This window comes from Polypterus senegalus, chromosome 3, assembly GCF_016835505.1.
Source record: "Polypterus senegalus isolate Bchr_013 chromosome 3, ASM1683550v1, whole genome shotgun sequence".
NCBI classification, from domain to species: domain Eukaryota; kingdom Metazoa; phylum Chordata; class Cladistia; order Polypteriformes; family Polypteridae; genus Polypterus; species Polypterus senegalus.
In genome coordinates, this window is record NC_053156.1 from 242552939 (window position 1) to 242576425 (window position 23487).

A 23487-nucleotide genomic window follows, 5' to 3' on the forward strand; every position below is an offset into this window, starting at 1 on the left:
CCCTGAAGTTGTGGAATAATCTGCCTGCTAATATAAGTGATTTCCCTTCAGTGTCAAATTTAAAATCCAGAATGAATACTCACTACTTCAGTTTAGCATACCCTGACTAGAGCTCTTGATTAGCTGTGCATAGTGCATTCTCTGTTGTTAGTCATTAGTACTAAAATATAATTAATACTCTATTTATAAACTGTTACTAATCCTTCCCTATTCTGTTTCAGTTTTGACAACTTCATGATGCAATTGGTGCCACTACTCTGCTGCTAAGTTTTTTGTCTGCAATGGAAAGTCATTTCAGGTAAATGAGCACACTGGAATCATTGGGTAGAAGGGTCCTTCCATCAGACTGGCTTGCCCAGCACTGACTCAGCTGTAGAATGGCCATTAGGGAGGATGTGGTTTGTTGGCCAAGGTCTCTAGGACTCTGACTGTGTCTGGCTTATCTGACATCTTTTCTATAATCTGGCAGTGGTTCTACAATTAAACTGATGGGCAAATATTATTGTTTTTAATTTATATTAATTAGTTTCTACTTTGTTTTTGATTTAGTTGAACAAATCTGTATCCTTATCTATACTAATAAAAGGCAAAACCCTCACTGACTGACTGACTGACTGACTGACTGACTGACTCACTCACTCACTCACTCACTCACTCACTCACTGACTCACTGACTCACTCATCACTAATTCTCCAACTTCCCGTGTAGGTAGAAGGCTGAAATTTGGCAGGCTCATTCCTTACAGCTTACTTACAAAAGTTGGGCAGGTCGAAATTCTACGCGTAACATTTATAACTGGAACCTACTTATGTACATATATACCGGCCATAGCCTGCAGCTCCGTCGCCGTGTGAGGCGGAGTTGCATCTCTCATCGTCACGCCTCCCACGTAATTAAGTGCCTGCCCATATAAGGCTGTCCGTCAGTGGCGATCCAATAGGAACACTCTACCGCTAAATATGCTCGGGTTTAAGGCTGTGCTTGTGGAAATGAAGATGAGATGGTCAGGGTGGCGTTTGGCACAAACTCAGCGAAACTGCAAGAGAAACTTTTAAGTGCCGGGTCTTAGCTAACATTAAATAAAGCCATGGACATCGCACGAGATAGCACAAGCACAGCTCAGAACCTTCGATGCATGTAGTCCGAGCGGCTCATGTGAACTGACTGTGAATGCAGTACACAGACAAAAAGCAAGAGCTCCAAAGAGCGCTGAGCAAAAAAGCATTACACAATTCAGAAGGCAGCAAAAGAATATGAAGCGAGTGACGCATACAAGCATATTCATAAGTGCAGCTACTGCGGAAACAAAGCACACGGTGGAAAAAGTCAATGTCCAGCTAAAGGAAGACAGTGTAAAAAAAACCCGTGCATGCAGTGTGTGATGTCTCAAATAAAGAGGAAGACGAGCTGTTTATTGATGCAGTAAGAAAGGAATCGATGAATGAAACCTGATATCTTTACAACGGTTGACAAACACGGAATGTAACTTGAACACAACACATCCTCCAAATACGAACCTGATTGAAAGAAATAATGATAATCAAATCCTTGATGACAGCAACACTCATAACAGTCACAAAACAATTACATTGACAATCATGTTATCTTATTTTCAAAATGTTTCCTTTTCTTTTTCATTACTTCTTTAACACACTATTTCTCCGCTGCGAAGTGTGGGTATATTGCTAGTATGTGATAAATCTGTATTTAGTGAGTGGTATAATCTATTCTTGCATTTTGCCTTGAGATCTGTCGTGGCCCTCTGTGCCTGCACTTGGCGAGAAGTGCTGTGCAAGAACAAAATAGTTGGTACTATTATGTCTGAAGTGGCAATGATAGATTGGGTATCTAACTCTGTGAAGGGGATTACTTGTATTCTGTTTCGAACGTGGTCTGTCTCTGTCTCTGCCTTTCCCAAGATTTCTTCCATTGTTTTTTACCTATGTTTTTTTGGTAAGTTTTTCCTTGTCTACTTAGGGGCTGTCAGAAAACAGGTCCTGTTAAAGCCCATTGAAGCATTCCTTGTGTGACTTTAGGCTATATGAGGAATAAATTGTTGTTGTTAAATTTCGAAGAGAAGTAAAAAATCTTTTGAGATTTCAAACCTTCAGCTACGGTGAAACATTGGAGTAAGTGAGACGTCCTGGAAGGACAGTGATGAGGAAAAGAATATGGTTGGAGTGAAAATATTCAGGATCTGTAGCTTTCCTGGACCAGGACTGGACACCCCTGTTTTAAACTTCCAGTAAGCTCAGTAGGTACTGATGAACATCGAGAAAGTCTATTCAGCAGAATGATTAATAAATGATTGGGAAAAAAAAGAATTCTGTAATGTAAGCAAAATGTCTTTGGTAACTGGTGCCATTTTAAACTCTGGGCATACTATGTGAACAAATACACCATCAACACGTAGTCAGGTTACACTGACCTTTACTTCATCATTTCAAAAACAACAACATTTCTGTCAAGCCTCAGATACCCACAATTGTCCTTGCTCAGTTTATTATAATCAAAATAACAAATATAAAGAATACCAAAAGGAAAAACTAATATGCAAAATAATCATTAGAGAAATAAAAAAATATTAACAAACAATAATACTACCCTTTTTTTAGGCTTACAATTAAATTTGCCATATCTTATCAACAGAGAAGAGTTTCATTTCCTGGGGAAGCAATTTGCAAGCTGTGTAGCAAAGAAAAATGTCTCTCCAGCAAGGGCACTGAACATTATTCTCCTTATTTTCCTTTGACCTTCAACTAAGAAGGGAAAATGTCACATTTTGACCCAGTTACTGAAATTTCACTACCACATTTTTTTTTAGTTTCTTTGTTATGTTCTTCTCCTACAGTGTAGGCAATACACCATAGTATTTTCTGTTGGTTTGGTCAGAATGACATCAAATGTACTCTATATAGATATCCAATAAAATAGACACTCATACCCTGGTTGACTAGTTTCAGATTCAGACACAGTGTAAGATATGTAATGGACTAGTGTTGAGTACTGCATTCAGTTTTAGTATCCAAAAAGAAAACTCAGAGGATAGCAACTAAGCTGAATATGGGACTAAGAAGAATGAGTTATAAGGATAGATTGAAGGAGTTGTACCTTTTCAGTAAGCCTAAAGAAGTTAAGAGGGAACATGATTGAATTGCTTAAGATTATAGAAGGATTTAAATCAGTAGTTCTCTACTATCACTTCAAAATAAATTTTTCAATGAGAACACAGTGACACAATTGAAAACTTATTAAAAGCAGTTTTTCCACAAATTTTAGACAGTTCTTCTTCATGCAACAATACCACAAACACATGGAATAAATTACCAAGTACTGTGGCAGAGAGTGGGACGTTAGTGTTCTTTAGATCTCAACGATGTTAATTAGGGTAATCTACGTGAATAAAATGGTTGAGTACGTTGGGCTGCATTGCCTGTTCTCATCACAATTTTTGTAACATTCTAATATATGAAAAAGTTATGTGAATGGGAGGCATATTCTTAATATACCCCTTACTGCTGACTCAGTGTAGTTCCATTGTCAACTGGTCAGTATTGCCTTTTCTTCAAGTAAAAATGAGGCAAAATGATCAGATATGACCCCTGTAAATAAGAAATAAGTGAAGACGTTTGAGTGTTGGGGTTCCAGGAAGAAACCTCTATTTACTAGCTGAAAATAACAGCGAAACAATCATGCACAAAATAAACCTGATATTGTCAGATGCAGCAGAGTTCTTTCTCAGTGGAAGGTGGATCTTTGAGTGACAACCTACTTTTGGTTGCTACTGTCATTATATTCTGTCTGACTGAAAGGGGGTGGAGTTAGCATTAATTAGAGAGTGATATTATTGAGGCACCAGCGGTTTGATCTTCCATGCCAGGAAGGGAAAAGTGCATTACATTAGTGACTGTCTCAATTATATCTCCATGTTGTAGCAGCAACTTCTGCAAAGCATCCACCAGGCCCAAATTTGTGAAACCCCCAGATTTCTGACTATCCCATATACTTGAACAGTTTAAAAAATCCAACTGCTTTATTGATTTTTTTTTCAGTGCTTTGAAAATGGGAACTGTCAGATCTTTATTAGATTTTATTCATTAAGCCTAATGATCTTTCTTCATATTGAGTAATTACTTGTTTCAACTAATTAAAACATTGGATAAGTGACTGCTAATTAATCATATATTTTTTAAATTTTATTAGTAAGTGTAAACTCTGCAGATAGTGACTATCAGTATTTATTTCAGAGTCTAATTATTATTTTTTGCTAAATCTGCATGCAATTTTAAGTTTTATCTTGATTCACATGAATCATTTAATGCTCACATTTTAGTATTATCAAATTTCTGCTATTTCCATATGCTGACTATAGAAAGTATTAGTTCATACATTTATTTAAAGTAGAATTGACTACTGCAATACTTTATTGCCAGGCTTTTAAAATCATTTTATCATTCAGGCTGCAGATAATTCAGACTGCTAAATCATTAATAAAACCATGAAATAAGGCAAATATAAATCCTGATTTTGCCTCTCTACATTGGCTTCCAGTTTCATTTAGATCTGGTTTCAAAATAAACTTTTTTAAAACATGAAGCTTTGCATCTTTCACTTAACGGAATGTATTATTATATACTTTGTGAAGCAAACATACTATGTTCATAAGTAAATAGATTTGTCATAGGAAGTAAAGCGTTAAGACACAGGACCCCTAAGTTTGGTAAGACCTGCATGCGTAAGGGATGCAACCTTGGTCTGAACATGTAAATCCAGAATTAACAGTGCCTATTATAATATAGTTTACTCACCCTGCAGCTAATTTAATTTAATTTTAGTTCTTAACACTGCAATAACATTAGTACTTATTTACCTTAAACGGAATCATGTCAGTAGTTACTAAAATCTGTTACCTTTTATTTCTTGTTCCTTTTTTCAGAGTATTAGTTGAGTGATTGTGGCCAGTGCCATCTTGTCTAAGCTGCTTCTCCTCAGCATGGAAAGAGACCTCAGAATGTCTGGGAACCCTTTGCATCAACAGTGACAGATACAGCAACAGACTATCACATTATACTACAATTATGGACTGTATCATGTGCTGTACAATACTGTAGGTTGTTTAAAAAAAGGGGGGAAAGGTTTGTGCATGTTGGCTGCCTAGGTTGTTTTTTTCTTTTGAATGGAAGCATATCCACACATTCCAGAAAGAATTTCAATCTTTCAAATTTAGTCTGGAAGACATTTTAGAGATATTTCATAACTGGAGATGAAACTATTGTTTTTGGACTATGACACAGGGCATAGTGATTCTCTAACACCTAAGAAATTCAAGGTACACAGCAATGCCTCGAAGATCATGTGCGCAAATTTTTACAGTGTTGAGGGAGTAGTTTTTATAGATTACATGCCTAAAAGTTCCACATTCTTAGCCATTAGTATGCAGAATTCCATGGTTCTTTGTGTTAGTCAGTCAGGGGAAATTGGCTAAGAAAGCTGTCATCCATCTTCTGCTTTATGAAAAAGCTCCTGCTCCAGGTTGCAAAGGCTGTTCTATGAAACTGAATTTGGAGAGATGTCATGCACACCCTATTCTCTGGACATGGCCTTTGTGAGTATCACCTATTTCCCAATTAAACAGGTCTATATCAGTGGTGCATGCTTTTCCAGTGATGAAGATGTGAAGGCAAGTGATGAAGTGTATTTGCACAAACAAGAAAGGCAAAATGTTTTATTTGATTATTCCTTGTGGTTCAAGAAATAATAATAAGAGAAAAATTATGTCTCTAAATCTGTTTGGTGGTCGTGGAGCCCTCTCAGTTGCACTATGATATGTGTATATTTTTGAAGATAAAACCATCTAAATCTTTTTATTATATTTATTAATAGCATAACCATAACTGATGTGGGGTAAATGGTGTCTGTAGTAGGTACCTGCCCTGCTCACCAGTTATAAAAGCTGTGTATTATGTACATGTTTCAAACCTGCATGTGAACATGTACAGTATTCCAAGAAAAGACTTCAACATTCTTTTTAATATGCTTGGGATGGCTTAAATATATCAGGTAAGTTCTCAAGTAAGTACATTTAAAAATTGAATTGTGAGTTTAATTACAAACATTTCAAAAGGGATCCGTACTTATCTACAAAGAGAGGAATGCTTTTAAGGGATACTTTTAAGTCTACATTCATCAGTCCATTGAAAAGGCAAACAAACTCAGAAATGCTGTTTGCTTTTTACATGCTTTTACCCAGTCTTCTCTAAAAAAGAAGAAAATCTTGGTTGTTGTAACATTTAAAAATGTTATCGAAATCATTTCAACCCTACTATGTAAACATTTAGAAATAATGTGTTGTTGTCAGTGGTATATTTTATGTAGACATTTTCATTTTCTAAATGTCTTTATAAATTATCTTATTACCAGAGACACTACCATAATGATATCCTTTACCGACTGACCTCACATACATAACGGTTAGCAATGTAACTAAATCGTTTGCTGTTGACAGAAATCAGTTTTCCTCTGGATGCTGATGACATTGAAAGTGCTGCAAGAAGATACACTGTTGGCGCCACTTGATAAGCTCCAGTACTGTCTTAGGAGAATCTGATTTGAAAGCAATATTTTTATATTCTTTTTGTTTTTTTATAATTTTTATTCTAAGGTGCCTTGCTTGAAATAATGAACTGAAATGGGAAAAGCTGTCATATATAGTATTTTTGGAATGACTAGTTTGATCGAGTTTTTTGTACATGGTGCTTCCCTCAAAAGAGAGTGGATTTACAGGTGTAAAACAGAAACAAAAAACAGTACATCATGCTCTTTAAATTCATACATACAAAAATATCTATGTACACAGTATATAATTTAGTCAATTTTAAATGCATAGAAAAATAAAACAAACAAAAAAAGAGATATAATAGTTTGAATTGGGAGAAAAAGTACTGTACTCCAAAAATTGTAGCTGACATGGAGAAAATAAACCAACAGGCCCTTTAAATAAGCTACATCTGGCTGACTAAACTATGTTTGATCTTTGGATAAGTAGAGTAAAATTTGTTTTTTTTTTCATGGCAATTTTTTATGCAGCTAAGGGACTTCTGGCATTGCACCTTGAGACTTCAAAAAGTCTTAACTTTGCTTTGGTGCTTTACCTTCTTTGATTGCATTTTTTAATCTTCAAAATTACCCACTACATATTTTCCTTTTTCAGATTTAATTGAGCAAGTACATTTTTAAGTGGTAAGAAATAATTTTTGTATAGATAATTAGATGCCAGCACAAATCTGCATACTTTTGATCAAATATAGATAAATCATGCTGTGTTGTTCAAAATTACATTTAAATTGATTTTTAAAAAATATATTTTCCATGGCCCCCCTGTTCCGGTCTTAGTTATCCGTGTCTAATCTGATTTTGTTATTTTAATATAATTAAAGTATACTAGGTATTCTGCATGTCATTACAAAATAATAAATTTGTTTTAAATATCATGAACTGTAAGCTGCAACTTCATTTTTGCAGATCCATTTACATGCGTGAGCACTTTTCCCTGGTACTGTAATTATGTTATATTTTATTATAAATTGAATTGATAATGATGAGTGTAAAACAAACACCATATTAATAATTTAGAACTTATTTTCACTGAATGTTTTTCAAATGTATTATTCAAAAAGAAACATTTTTTCACTTCTTCTTATTTGTTTTCTATTTTGGAAGCAACTCATCCAAACATAAGAATCTAAAATTGATCCCTCTACACTCTGCAAAATGAATATTGATTAATAAAATAGATTAACAGTAAGTAGGCAGTGACTGCACATACATTTATGATCCAGACTGTATTAATCTCAAAATCTAATTTCAGACATTGAATTCCTGTTGACACAACCATGATTGTATCATTTTCTCCCGTCTTTCAAATCTAACGTGAGGCTTAAGGATTGGATTTTAGTTTTACATGTCAGCAGCATATTTGCATGCTTGTGTATACTTTATTTTAGAAACATTTATAATGGCTCATGCAAAATAAATGTAACATTATTTTGCTGTGTTTCTAACAATAGAATGTGTTCTCATGTTTTTTTGCTTATTTTTTAAAAAAACAATTAACTTTCTTATATTAGTAGATGTTACAGCACATTTGGTGGAAAAAGGTATGAAAGATCACATGAGTAAGATGAAAAGGAATGCTAGGCACCTCTCAGGTAGTACATACTAGTGGTATTTTAATGATCATATTTTTGAGTTTGGATGCTGCCTTGTGCCCAACACTGCTCAGGCAGGATTCTGTCCTCCACATCTATGTAAATTATTAAATCGTTAATTTTATTTTTATTTTTTTCATTTTTATTACTATTTAATTTAATATTTTTTCTTTGTATCAGTATACTGCTGCTGGATTATGTGAATTTCCCCTTGGGATTAATAAAGTATCTATCTATCTATCTATCTATCTATCTATCTATCTATCTATCTATCTATCTAAATGGATTGGGCGAGTTTGAAAATGGATGAAAGAATGAATATGTTTGAGGTTTGTGTGTACCTGCTCACAGATGTAGCCTGGCAAAAATACTTGACTCACACAATTTTTGCACTAGAAAATACTGAAAACATGTCTTAGCCATTATTTTTGCTTGAGCTGAACTGTTGTATTACTTGACAATAGATACATTTGTATTATAATTATTCTGTGATGATGATACTCATAAACTTTGGGGCTTTCCATTTTCTTTTCTTGCGCTTCATGTGTTTTCAATTGTGAGTCCAGTTTTATGAGATTCCCTGCAATCTGTAGTAAAAATACTTGCTGTGTCTATGAAGTATTCTCACACTAACACAGATTGTTGGAAAACCAGTAACGGCACGCTGCACGATAAAGTGTAGTGAATATACTTCACTTGAGGATTCATAGTTTTCATCCTCTTTCTCCGTTTAGCATTCGTTTGCTCAGAGGTTGATGTGCTTGCTGCTTCCTGAGCAGCACTTCTTTACTCTACCCTTGTGGCCCATTTCTTCTCTTCTTTCGTCAGCATCTTTTTGCGTTAAAACTGATCAAGTTAGTGTTTGTGTTGCAATTATTTAATACATTTTCTTAAATTTTTCACTTAAGCTGAAACTTAAGTCTTCACTCTGCCTCAAGAATGATTTAAGATATGAAGAGGTAGAGGAAGTGACGGCAAAGGTGGTAGGGATGAGAATGGTGCCTGTATGCATACACTGCATGGCCGCCCTGCTGGCCGCTGCCGAGAGTTGATTCTACAATAAAATAAAATAAAAAGACCTTGGAGGTCAATCATCACCCCAAAAGCGGACAGTAGACATCACGTAGTATATGTGTACTATTTTCAGGTCAATAGGTCAAACGGTTTACGAGCTACAGGTGATTTAAAACCCTGGACAGACAAACGAACAGCCACAGTAGCCTATTATATATAAAGATATAATATCTTACAAAGTCATTACAGAATTGTTTTGTTGACACAACTCTTCAGATTTTTTGCATTGTTCTAACAGGGCCTGGGCACAGTCTAAAGGAAAAAGTCTTTTGGAAACAATAAAATTGGCAAATAGATACCAAGAAGACACCCAAGAGAAGTTTAGCCATAGGAATTAACTCATAATTGGCCATGAGGCATTGACAGATAGACCTGAGCAGATCGACCACCCAACCAGTTTGTTACTGTCAATGTTTATCAGTCTCACAGGAGTCAGCCAATAGGTATCTATTGAACAGTTTATTACTAGTGATTAAATGAGTGATGATAGCAATGTTTGTATATATTAACATCAAGAGCTTCAATTGATTACGTGGACAAGTGTTAATACATTTTATTTTTTAAAGTTTTATACAAATACATTTCATAGCTGTTCTCTTTCTCATTAAGTAGATAATTAAACTTAAAGTTAGTATGGATCCGAAAATTTGTATTTTTTCTTCAAATTACAAATTGCACTCTAAACGAATCAAAATTAAAGTACTCATATAGTACCATAAAGGTAAAAAAAACTATATACATTTTGTTTTGATAGCACCAGTCTGAAGCGAATGACTTTTCAAGATGCTATACAAGCACAGATCTACACTGTTTGCCAACTTTATCAGATGAAGTGAACGTACCTAAGACAGAAGTGGTTTTCTGACTGTATAGCTTGCATTTATCAGGGTATGGACACAACATGATTGAAAAAATGTGACTTTTTTGTGCTGATCATTGTCAATATCCCAAAGCTCTTCTAATTAACTGTCTTTACAAGTCTTTTTAACTAAATAAAATGGGACATTCGTTTCTCTTTGCGTTATGCCAGTTAGTTTGTTTAGATTTCTTCCAGTTGAGATAATGTGGTGAGCTAGCAGTTCACTGTTCAAGTTATCACAATATCATTAAGTAGTAATGCTGCATGGTGGTTTGCTCCAGTTAGAGGGTCTGTCTGATAAATGAGGTATAGTGTGTTTCAAATAAAACAAGGAAGAAGTGCCTGACAATATCTCACTAATTATATTTTGCACATATAGAGGAGGAGTGTAATTTATCTAGAGTTTATCTGAAAATTATTATCTAGATCTCAAGTCTGAAAAGCTCACTTTGCTGCCTGATTGAATCAATAGCCTGAGGCTAGAGACAACAGTGCATAAACATGAATTCACTGTCATGGTCATGGAAGAATTCCAGAACTTTATTAGTCTTCAGCCATTGAGCACTATCCTGCTGAAAAAGCCCATTCACAGATGAATACACTGCTGCGATCAAAGTATACTCCTGTTCAGCAATGTGGTTTAGATATCCAATTGCATGCAAAAGTTGTATCTATTGTATGTTAGTGATTCTCAGACTTTGAGTCCTGGAGAGCCCCTGTAGCTGCTGTTTTTTATTCTAACTAGTTTCACAATCACTAAGTTATTTTATCTCTAATTGGTCTCATTTAATTAGTAGACCTTTTTTCTCTCTTTATATAATCTGCATTCTGATAGGCACAACAGCTTGAGTTTTACAATTATAAGATATTTAGGAATATTTCTATTTTTGATATAGCTTTAATTGCTTAACTTTCTTTTTATGCTCTCCAATTAATTTGCCTTTTTACAGTGGCGTAGCTCGAGTTCATGCCGCTCGGGGCGGAGCGGGGCGGTGCTTCAATTTGCCGCCCTCCAACATATCTGAATATGTTAAACTATTTAAATAGAAAATTAAAATAACGTATAGAGAAAAATGAAGATACATTTTGCATAGATTTATTCGTATATAGAGAAACAGCAATATTTTTTATATACATTTATAAGCATCAACTAGACAAGAATATAGTATAGACACACTGATAAGCCGTGTTCTAATTATTAGTTTAATATAATTATGCTACGAAAACCACAACCAAAGTAGGGTACAAGTGATAGGTGGGGATGTTTTCTGCGCAGAGCAAGAACGCATTTGGATTAATAACGAAATAATAAATTGCAAATTAGTTGTTTATCTTCCTAGAAATTATTATCGGTGTAATGTTTATGTTTATTTTTGTTATTGCCTCATACATTTCAACTGCTTTGTCTGATGCAGAAGGACAGTCTGAACATTATTTTTCAAGCATTTGTGATTAAAAAATCAGAGAATTTGACTTTTTTCATACATGAGTGATATTTTTCCGAAACCTGCTGCTTACACACAAATTGTACTAAGCCTTGTGGCCAACAATGCCGCCCCCAAAAATGTGCCGCCTGGGGCGGATCGCACCCTCCAGCCCCCCTCCCCCCCAAGCTACGCCACTGCCTTTTTATATAGTTTTCTCCTTTAGTTGTATCCTAATAATGACAATTAACAACAAGTAGAGCAGACAGCCAGGCCAACAACATTGAATGTTGAAATGAAACCATTTCAGCATCAGACCCACTAACATGTTCATTTGTAATTAATGGATTAAATAGAAGAAACACCTGGTAGAGCATGATGATGATGATGATGATGAAAATCTGAAAATCCAATTTAAAATAAAAAACAAGTTATCCCCATACAATATACAAAAAAGCTTGGTACATTCTAATAAAAAATTACCAAACTTAGTTTTATAATGTCTACATTGACCTCAAAACACAGAGACTAAGAAATAACAGCTTGCTTAATTAGGCTAGGAGTCCAATTAAAAAAAGAAGTTGGTTGAAACAAAAACCAGCAGCCACAATCCAGGACTAAGCTTGAAAATCACTGAACTATTTGTATCAAAGAATTTAAAGTGTACAATGAATGCTTATCCCATTAATTCCTTTGAATACAACAGGCAGGATAGATACAAACCTTAAGAGGTTTCACCATATTTTGAAATTTTTATTTGAAAGAATTGACCAGAGCAGGGATTTGTGAAACCAGTGTGCATATCTATCAAGTGCCTTAGAGTAAAAAAATGATCCTAACTGGTTCAAAAATCTCAAACTGATGCAAATTTAGTCCTACTGTTATGAGTACAAATTAAAGCATTTAATCAGTTTTCTTAAATTGGGAAGCTATTCCTAATGTCTCTAGGATTTAGAAGAGCTCAGAGCTGTCCTAACTAGCTAGGAGCTACCAGAAGATGGTGTTCAGGCAGAGATCAGCATGCACATCCTGTGAAAGTTTGATTTGAATGTTTTGAAAATGCTGGACAAAATTTAACTCATAAAAATATATCAATTTGACAGAGATGGAATAATTTTTGTAGCATTCTGTTATTCTCGTACATTAAACAATTGATCCGTCCAAACTAAGAAGCTATATTCTGTTTGTTAAAGTGTTGATAATGGTAATGTTGGCCACAAGGAAAAGGCAGCTTTGTAATTGCGATGATTTGGGTATGTAACTACTAAGCATTTCTCAGGTGATATTAACACAAGGTACATTCATGTAGATTGACACACACATAAAGATCATTGCTCCAAGTATGGATGAGCAGAAATATTTGGCGATATTACAGTATCAATACACAGGTGGTAATGGGTGCAAACTGTACTGTAGTAGTTAAGCATATTATCCTGAACATTGGAAGAGCTGGATGGGTGACTGATAGCGAAATATCATGCATGTGAGTTGAGTTATGCATTCTGTGAAACCCTAGAACATTTGCTTTACACCATTCAAGCCAAGAATGTTCAAGAAGGCAAGTGGAGATTGTTAGGGGTCAACATCCCTAAACAAAGCCTCTCAGAGTATAAGAGGGGATGACAGAGAGGGGTGTCACATGCCACAGTGAATGACAACTGGGAACAATGGAAGAGTGAACATGACTTCGGAAACCACAGGAATAGATATGGCTAGTTTAGGTTTAACTGTTACCTTATGAGACAATTTCTTGTGACCATAATAGCGGGAAGGTAGTTCTTTTGAAAGTACGGCTGTGGATCATTCATTGTTAAATAAACGTGACTGTTATCAGGCTTAACTCTGTGTGTGTGTCTTAAAGTGGCAGCAATTACATGCAACTAAGCCTTATTATAGTTTCCTTCTTCATCTTATTCTACTCTCATCATCATCATCATTATTATTATTATTCTTATTTTATGTTTTTAGTGAAGCTTCAGCATTAGTCTTAGAAAATTACAAACTGTCAATAAGTATTAATTTGTGGGAAGGGGTATTGTAAAATCATGACATTCATTCTGAGACGTGGCCTAGTACTCCTTACTGGGAATGGGAGTAGGATGCTTTGTAACTTCTTCTTATGCCCTACTCTGAGACAGAACTAATTCTTATTCTAGTCAGACTTTTAGTGCACTTTCCAGGATTAATTCTGAGACTCTAGATAAATACTAGCCCAGATCTTGAGTTTCTCCTGTTCTTCAGTGTCCATGCCATTGCAATGCATGTCACTAAAAATGTACCTTCTTGTTTGTTACAGACAGGGCTATGTTTCACTTACACCATGAACTGCATTGTGATATAGCTTTTTCTGTACCACCAGTGAGTTTACTGATTGTAACTCACATTTTAATCTGCACTAATTATGTCAGCATCTATTAGTCCTTTTCATTAAGGCTGTGTTTCTGAACACATGGTTTACATTATGTGGATGTTTTATGGCTGGTGGACATTCTAGACCCAAGTCACTGTCATGTATAAAAAGACCAAACAGGGCTGACGTTCCTGACACATTTAAGCAAGCACATCTGGTTTCACTATAATGCCAAGTTCAAAAACACTTTAATCTTTAGCCTTTTGCATTCTCCCTTTCAATCACCAAACACACAATTTATATTCGTTAACGCCTACCTGCTTTGAAAGCAATTACCTGGACAAATACTACTGTCACTGTTTAAATAGTCATTTATATTAGAAGTGTAGGCTAGCCTAAGACAGTGGGAGCTTAGTCTATAGTGGCATTCCTTGCAAATATTTTATAACAATAATTAAAATCAAAGTATTTTTGTTTCTTCTTTAATGAACACATACTACATTCACTCTGTATGCAGTATAAACATTGTGATCAACCTTTAAATTTATTTTAATGAACCTCCTAAGCCTACTGTAGGTAAGGATACAAGAAGAACATTAGTTGTATAATGTCACATTTTAATGATCATATGGTTAAGAAAAAGAAATTTAGCTCCAGTTTAGCTCATTGATGCTTTTCCCATATGTTATATATTGCAGTTCCAGAATCAGCCTATTGGCTTTTCTCTGACCTTTCTCTAAAGTTGATACATATTTGTGTAGCAGCGCTACTTAAATTGCCTATAATTCCCAGCAGCCCTGGCAGTATTATCGCATTGGGCAGATTCTAAGAATGCAAGGGTTGCTGGTAAGAAAGAAAATTAAGTGATCTCTTTAGAAAGGAGCCAAAAAGACACCAAGGGGGTTGCGATTATCTGGCTGTATTTGTTTCTGCACATCACACACTACAACCACAGTGGACTACAGATTCCTTCTGGATGTATGCGCAGTCCTGCGCCTGCTTGTCCAAGTAATTTTTGTCTTTGTTTGATACGTCTTCGCCTGCGGTTTCCCAATCATGCCAAACCTTCATGCTACAAATGGAACCTGGTAGGACAAAATTTAACATTTCATTCAGAGGACTGTACTGGACTGTGCTTGGACTTTATCGTTAGCGTTAATTGTTTACTGAATAGTGCATGTTGTTCAATTCAGTTTCATGGATGTAGTGTATGTTTACTGTTGGTGGGGAATTGTGGAGGACTTTTGCATATGCAATGTTTGTTTCTTGCCTTTCTATTTGTTAAATATACTGTATACTTTATTATCTTTATTATATCTTTATTATTTATTGACTTATTGAACCACTTATCTATCATGTTGGATTTAGGCTGGATGTGTTCCCAGGGTCCGTAATGAAATATAGAAATGACTGTCGTTGGACAGTGTGAATCTTAGCATCCTCGTGACTGCTGCATTTGTATTGTGGATCTCAAAACTGCGAAACTGGACACCCTGTCTTTGATTCCTCTAAGACTTCTAAATTCTTTGTTTTTTTATTTCTTTTCAGCTTTTACATATACAATATATTACCATATACAGTAACTGCCATACCAGGAACTTTCTGGCCCCCGTATTTATCAAATGTCTGGTTTAAAAAAAGAGTGACGCAAATCTGGTCCTATACTTAGGAGTAGGAGTAAAAGCATTTTATCAGTTTTCCTAATTTAGGAAACTATTTCAAACTTCACCAAGATTTATTAGAGCTTGTGAGCTGTCCTAATATGCTAGGCTGCCAGAGGATGGCATTCAAGGAGAGATTGGGAAAGGTGTAATGTTTTAGAAACATTGGACAACAATGAACTTGTAAAAGGATAACAATTTGACAGAGATGGAATAATATTCATAACAAATCTTGTACATTAATTGATTGCTTCATCCATAAGGAGAAGCCATGCACTGTTTGCTAAAATGAAAGCACTGGTAACATTACATGTAAAAGGCAGCTTGGATAGAGCAATGATTCGAGCATGTCACAACCAACCCTTTCTTAAATTTTGCATGAAACTTTGAAAGACTTCACAGCTCATGAGGTAATTTGCAGATTCATATATTTCCTTAACCCACATGAGGTAATATTAAATTAAGCTGCATTCGTGCTCATGAAGATCATTGCCCCAAGTGTGGATAAGCACACATATATAGATCACAAATTATATTACTGTATCAAGTCACAGATGGTCATGGGTGTAAACTATATTGTATAGCCCTGTAAATAAGAAGGGCAAGATGGGTGATTAACAACAAAATGTCACACACATCTTCACTGAGCATTGCATTCCAAGAATCCCTGGACATTGGGGTTATAGTTTACAGGCCTGGGAAAGTTCAAGAAGGCAAGTACAGACTCACTGAAGATAAGGAGGATCACTGAGAGAGGCAAGGCACACCACTGTACACTGGAAGAGAGATCACAACTTGTAGCCATGGCCAGTGTCAGGTTAACTGTTAATTTATGAGGCGGTTTCCATTCATTCATTATTAAATAAACTTGCCTGCTTTTGAACTTTACTTTCAATTGGTGTGTATGTCTTAGTTTTTCAATCTCGGTGTGTTACAATATTATTATGACGTTGTTGTGAAGAGGCATCAATTATGTGCAGCTTAGCATAATATCATACTTTATTTCTTCAATTATTATTCTTATTATTATTATGATGATGATCATAATGATTATTTTTATCTTTGTGCAGAAGCTGTAGCATTAGTATCAAAAAACTACAAAATGTTGCCATGATTTCCAAGGAAACTGCAAAACATTGGACTACTGTAAAACTGTGATGTCATTCATTCTCAGACGCAAATTCCTAACTGAAAATAAGAGAAGGTTGCTTCATAAATACTTCTAATGTCCTACTCCATGGTTGGATTAATTCTTATCCTAGTCCGACTTTTACTGAAATTCCTAGGAGTAATTCTGAGACACTTGATGACTATGGGCCTCGATGAAGGCCATACAATCATTGAAAACAAACAGATCAGAGCAACAAGGATGATGCCCAAGGAGACCAGATGTGTTTGGAAATCTCCAGAAAAATGGTAATTACAACCAAGAGTACAAAAACGCACATTTTACCAAAATATCTGACAGGAAGTCAGTCAACTAGGTACAGAACATTAAGCAAGAATTTACAGTCAAAAAGCAAAGCTTTTCTAAAACGTTTAGGTATGCTAAAGTTCATATTTCAAAATAAACCCTAGAGTTTTTTTCTTTTTTATCTTTTAGAATATCCAAAAATATGGACAATGGTAATAGCACAGAAATGCTGATGTCATACATCATGAGGGTGCAGAGTATATGACTTATTAATCAGGATTGTAACTAAAGACAGCAGGCATGAAAACAATGCAGAAAATGGTGTTGTCTGTGGACAGACAAAATGATGATAAAATTATATCATGAAAGTAACATTTTTAATAAACTTTTAGAAGATATTATAATACTAATAATAAAAACAACAGAAAATAAGATTTTAGGATCTCAAATGAATTATAACAATCCTGTTTTTTAAAGGTACTGATTTTTTTATTCTAATTTTTATACAGTATTTGCTCTTATATGCAACAATCCAACCATCCATTTTCTGTACACACACACAAGCCAGTTCAGTGATGTTGAGGGCTAGTGTCATATTAACAGTGTAAATCAAAACCAGCCTCAGATGGGTCGAGAGTTAATTACAGAACAATATATAACACTTGCAAAGCATTTTTTAAAATATATATTACAATATATATCTCTTTAAATAAAGATTACAGTATTTAAAGTCTACCTAATTTATTCCCCACCATTAGGCAAAGAACAGGGAACAATACTCCTCCTCTTTAATTATTTATGGTTATTTTGGGTTTTTTTTATTCAATCATTTGTCAGGGTGGGTTTTACATTTTGAACAGCCTTGTGACAGCATGCCTGTCTAGTAATATAAAATTAAGCTATAGGAAGTCCTGTGGCCAATTGTTTATGCCTATACAAGACCACAAGTGTTATAAGGTAAACCCATGAAGAAAGACAATATTTCAGCCCTAATTTATATATTATGCTGTAACTAGGCTGCAAACATGGATTTCCTTACCAGACTGTACAAATATGAACTGCCAGTTGTTTACATGCACAAAATAATGTTGGCTTCTGAATAAACTTATCACCAGTCTTAACAAACTGTCATGGCCTTCACATTTTTTTTTGACATGCAAGAAATGTAATGAAATAATCTGAAGTGAAAATTAGAGTGGCACAATGGCAAAGTCATTAGATCTTCTGCCTGACAGCTCAAGGCTTAGTTTTGATTTCCAGTCTGTTTACAGTCTGTGTGAATTTGAACATTTACCCATTTTATGTAGATTTTATTTACTTGTTTATTTATTTATTTTTTGTTTTTTGAAATCATGTTTCCTTCCATATGCAGGATAGATGCAAATAAGTCCATCTACGATTGTGTGTATGTTCTTAGATGCCTTCTTTGAAGTGGCTTCCTGCCTTGAAAATAGGCAATGGCACCAGATCAAAAAGTGGATGGACTGATTGAGTAGTACAACTGTCTGGAATAAAGAGGTTTGCTGCAATTAACAATTTCTAAGATCACAATGAATATTCCTGCAATATAGGGTAGTCTGGAGGTTGAGTCTTGTCTAATCAACAACAAATGCACATTGTGAAAGATGCAAATATCTTGTAAGACACACAAATACAGTCACATGCATGCACTCAGAATAGGATAATTTTGTAGTAACAATTCTGTCCAACAGATTATGGAGGAAACTCAAGCAGACACAAGACGAATTCTACAAATACCTCACAAAAGAGTCAAGAAGAGGCTGAAGTAATCAAACAGAGGTCCAAGTATCCCAAGGTGCCAGCTTTATCCTGATTTGATGAAACATTCATTTAAGATACCCTAACCTTTGTAACCTCTTCTAAAAACTTTAAAAAGTGGAATTCTTAGCATCAATGGTAATCTCTTGTAACCCTTCTTGTTTTCTTAGCAGGGTCAACAAGTTTATCATTATAAGGCTACTTTTACAGTACATTGTGGCAGCTGTCATGTGAATATGCATGGCATTTCAGTAGCCATAGCATTACGGAAACAGTTGTCATTCCAGAATAACCTGGTGATGCATTTTACTTAGTTTTGACATTGTAGAACAACTATACTCCTAGATTATGATAGATCTGACACATTCTGCTCCTTTTTTTCTGAGCTACTATTTTAGAGAAATTAAAGGACCCAAGAGACCTTTATTATACCTTCAACAGCTTAATGAATGATCAGCAAATGATGATTTATAACAATATTGCAAGCATTTGGAAATGTATTGATCCAGGAGCCACAGTTTGTTTTTCGAAAAAAAAAATATTATCAGTCTAATGCCTCTCAGAATTAGTCTTTCTTTAGTTGTATTTTGCCAGTATTTGACACATTTTATCTCTGCCATATAAAAGAGAAATGTGCTTGCACACCCATTTGCTTAGAGTTTAAGATATGCACTGCTTATTATGCTGTGTTTCAATCAGCTTTAGTGTTCTTATATTTCACCAGCGTAAAGTGGTATGACATTTTCCTCAGTAGCTTTTTGAATGGCCTAATCAATAACTAGATGTTTACTATTAAGTGTGATGGGAAGAGGTCGAGTGGGAAGCAAAGCAAGGTCACATGCTGTCTGCTTTTTTTTCTACTGTACTGTACTCTTCCTTCCATTAAATAGAAGAAAGCTTGTGAGATCAACTGCGTGGAATGTCTGTGCATGCACAGCAACCCATCAGTGCAGATTTTAAATGAAATTAGCAGTAAGTAAAACAGATATTTCTTGGTATATATTAAAAATATCCCAAACAAAATGTCACAGGAAAGTATTACAGTAGTTGTAATCAAATAACAACCCATTGTGTTAAGCAAATACAAAAATCCATGCTTCAACACGATTATTCAGAGCTACTGTATAAACAGTATTTAAAATTATTTAAAAGCACACATATAAAAGAAGAAATAGCAAATGTTCTATTTGCCATGCTCAATCCTCTGTGTAGGAAAAGCTATGGTTCAAGAGCAAGAATAGTAATATCTTCTGATGGTTATCTTCAAACACCATTATATGAAATATCTATTAAAAAGAAAAATGATAAAGAATTGACCATGCAGAAAATGTACAAATGTGTTTTTTTTATTTACACACCTATCATTAAAAGATTGTTCTCCCTTCTGTTATGACCTCAAAACCACAACAGAGTCTGATTTGAAGTGACTTAACAAATAACTCCATTTTTCATCAGTACACATATGGTGATGCCACAGAGTACAGACTCACTTAAGACTGTGGATGATTCAACATGGACTGGACTTCTATCAAGTGTCTGTGTCTGAAAAGGTACATTATAATTTACCCGGTAATCATAAAGAAAATATTTTGAAGCTAAAGTAGAAGCTAAAGCCATATCACATTTTGTGTGACTGTCAATTCTTAACGGAACTTTAAGTTATGAGGACCAGCCTGCAGTGATGTGTGTTAGGGGTCCGTGACTGTGTATGAAGTTTTAGTTAAAAACAATCTGCTTAGGCTTGCGGATAGACATGTGTGTGCAGAAGTGTAGCAGAACAACCCCAGGGTGTTGATGAGGAAATTGGCTGATTGCAAATTCACGTGAAGACATGGTCAGTTCAGCTTATTATTATTTATTAAATCAGTTTATTATTATTATTAAGCACCTATACCCACATTAGTATAAAGGAACCTGTGGAGAGATCAAGAGAAGGAGGACAAAAAAGGTAAAGGTCTGGATGTTAATAGTAAAGGTAAAGAAAAGAAGAGCGACAACATTGTGAGCCGGTGCTGGTGTGAGGAGACAAGCAGTTGGGTGCAATGTCCTGTGGGCAGAAGTGACACAACATAGGTATGGTTGCTCCTGCTGAGCACCCTGGGAGCTGAAGAAACCAACCACTCCTGCCACTGAGGGACAATGATGGGAGAAGTGCACGGGTCTTGCAGATTTCCCATGGATGCTGAGGGATGGCAGTGGGAACACAAGCCAGATAATGGTTAACTGTACTTGCCCAAAGACATCTCCCCTAGTTAAGCAGACCATAGAGGGTGAACAGAGGAGATGATGTTTTTGGATGTATGCACTGGGGCTCACAATTATTTTCAAAGACTGATCCTGATTGTATTTTAAACTTTGATTTTAACCTGTTTCTTGGATTATGTATTTATTGAATTTTAACCATCACAAGGGTTAAATAATTGGATTATGTATTTATATATTAAAAAGATTGTGCAGTTTATTGTATGCACATTACCTAGTTTGGAATAAAATGGCATAATGCACTTTGCATCAACTGTTGTTCTTTGTCCTCATTGGCCCTAGTCCATCTAGGTCTGTGACTTTCGATGTCAGGGGTCAAGAAGAGCAATGGCAGCTGCAGGCAACCCAGGCATCACAAAACTATATTTTGGAAAAAAAGTGATAGATAAGGCATGTGTAAGGTTACATTTTAAAGTAAAATATATTCCATAAACAATTAAAAATATATGATGTGATGTATTATTATAATTTATATTTGAATGAACAGAATGAATAGATGTATTTCATGCAACATTTTACACTATTCCTGTTTACTGGTTAGTGCTGCAGATTTTCCTTGTTGTGAGTGTACTGCATATACAGTTGAGTCTTGTATGAGCCTTGTGATGTTCTGGGAACCCATTAATGGCTGTATCCTAAATTCTAACTTTTGCTTCCAAGTAAAGCTTTGGTTTACCATAAACCTGCTCACAATAAAGCAGTTGAAAAAGTGAAACAAGGTAAAAAAAAAAGATGAAGAAGCTTATACGTTAACTCTCTAACTCTGTATTTAATGGGTTGCATTGTGGCTTAGTGGTTAGCATTGCTGCCTCACAGTTATGTGATACTAGCTCATTGACAGAGAGGCTTTAACAGATAACTCGGAAATAAACTTGGAAAAATGTAGTTACATAGTTTGATTATACAGAATTGGTAGACCTCTTTTATAAAGAAAATGTGCACATACGGCTATGTGCATTTTTAAACCAACATTTTTGTATTCATTCACATTCTGTAAGACAGAACTAGAGTTCTTGCACAGATTTGTAAATATAAAACAGTAACAGAACACACAACATAAAACTGTTAATGAAAGCTTACATATACAGTATAATTACTGCATATCTATGTCAATTTAAGTAAATAAATGCATTTACATTTTAATTACATGTTTTTAAATTCCCATAATTGAAAATTAAGGAACCGTAAATGAATCAGAGTGAACATAAAGGTAGTAAATGACAGGCAGGCAACACAAAAAAAAAAACAAACTTTGGGAAACCATGATATTTTGGAATTTGGAATGTAAAAGTCCTTCTGACCTACCCCGGCATGTCACCCAGACTTTTCTACAGCACTGTGCCCTATGTTCCGGTACGTGCCAGGGTCTGTCACTATGAGTTGTGTTGCAATTTGATGCCTGTTTGCTTGCCTCCAAGAAGTTTAATATATCAATGTATTGGTAGCAACAAACACTGTCTAAAGTGAATTTAATTCCCTAGTATTACCTGTTAACATTTTTTGAGTGGACTGGATTATTAGAAATACATCATATAAGAAAAAGGTAATTGTAAGTTTATAAACCGGTAAGATTCATTTGATATATTTGGAGTTAAATTCTTCAAAGGTGACCTAATAGGCTAATAGAATACATGTAAATGGTGTACATTTTATGGATGCATAACACTAAGTATAGGCTCAGGGCACTTACACATTATTATCATATATAATTAGACAATAGTAAATTATTAAACATTATACCGTATGTATACATAAACACATATCAATGACTAAATGTAACAAAAACACATGGTACTGATGTAACATGTGAGACATGGTCAGTTGACAACTAAGGATAAGGGAAAAAATATAGCTGTTTACAGAAAGTCTGGAACAAATAAATGCAAATTTGGGAGGCAGGGTTCTTTCTCTTTATAACAAGCTCAGCTTTGATAACATAAGCCTGTTCTTGGCATTCTAAATTTTCATTAGTACATGCCGTAAGTTTTCCCTTTATTTCAAATACCTCATTCCATGGCTTCGTCGATGCACCACAGCAAGATACAAAAAGAGAAAAAGAACTGAAAACAATAGGGAACAGTTCAAAATGATGGCTAAGTGCTTATTTTTGGGCAAAAGACTAACAAACATAGTTGGAAATACAAGTCAAGTGAGGTTATGCCTGTTATACAAACCACTAGTAATGCCTCACTTGGAGTAGGATGTACAGTTTTACTCTCCATATTACAAAACAGATGTAGCAGAGGTAGAGAAAGTCCAGAGGAGAGCCAACTAGGTTAATCCTGGGACTGACAGGTATGAGCTATGAAGAAATGTTGATGGAGTCGAACCTTTTCTGTTTAAGAAAACAGAGATTATTGAGGTGACAGGACTGACATGTTTAAAATTATGAAGGGAATTAACACAATGGATCCAAGCTGTTACTTAAAATAAATTCTTTAACAAGAACACAAGAA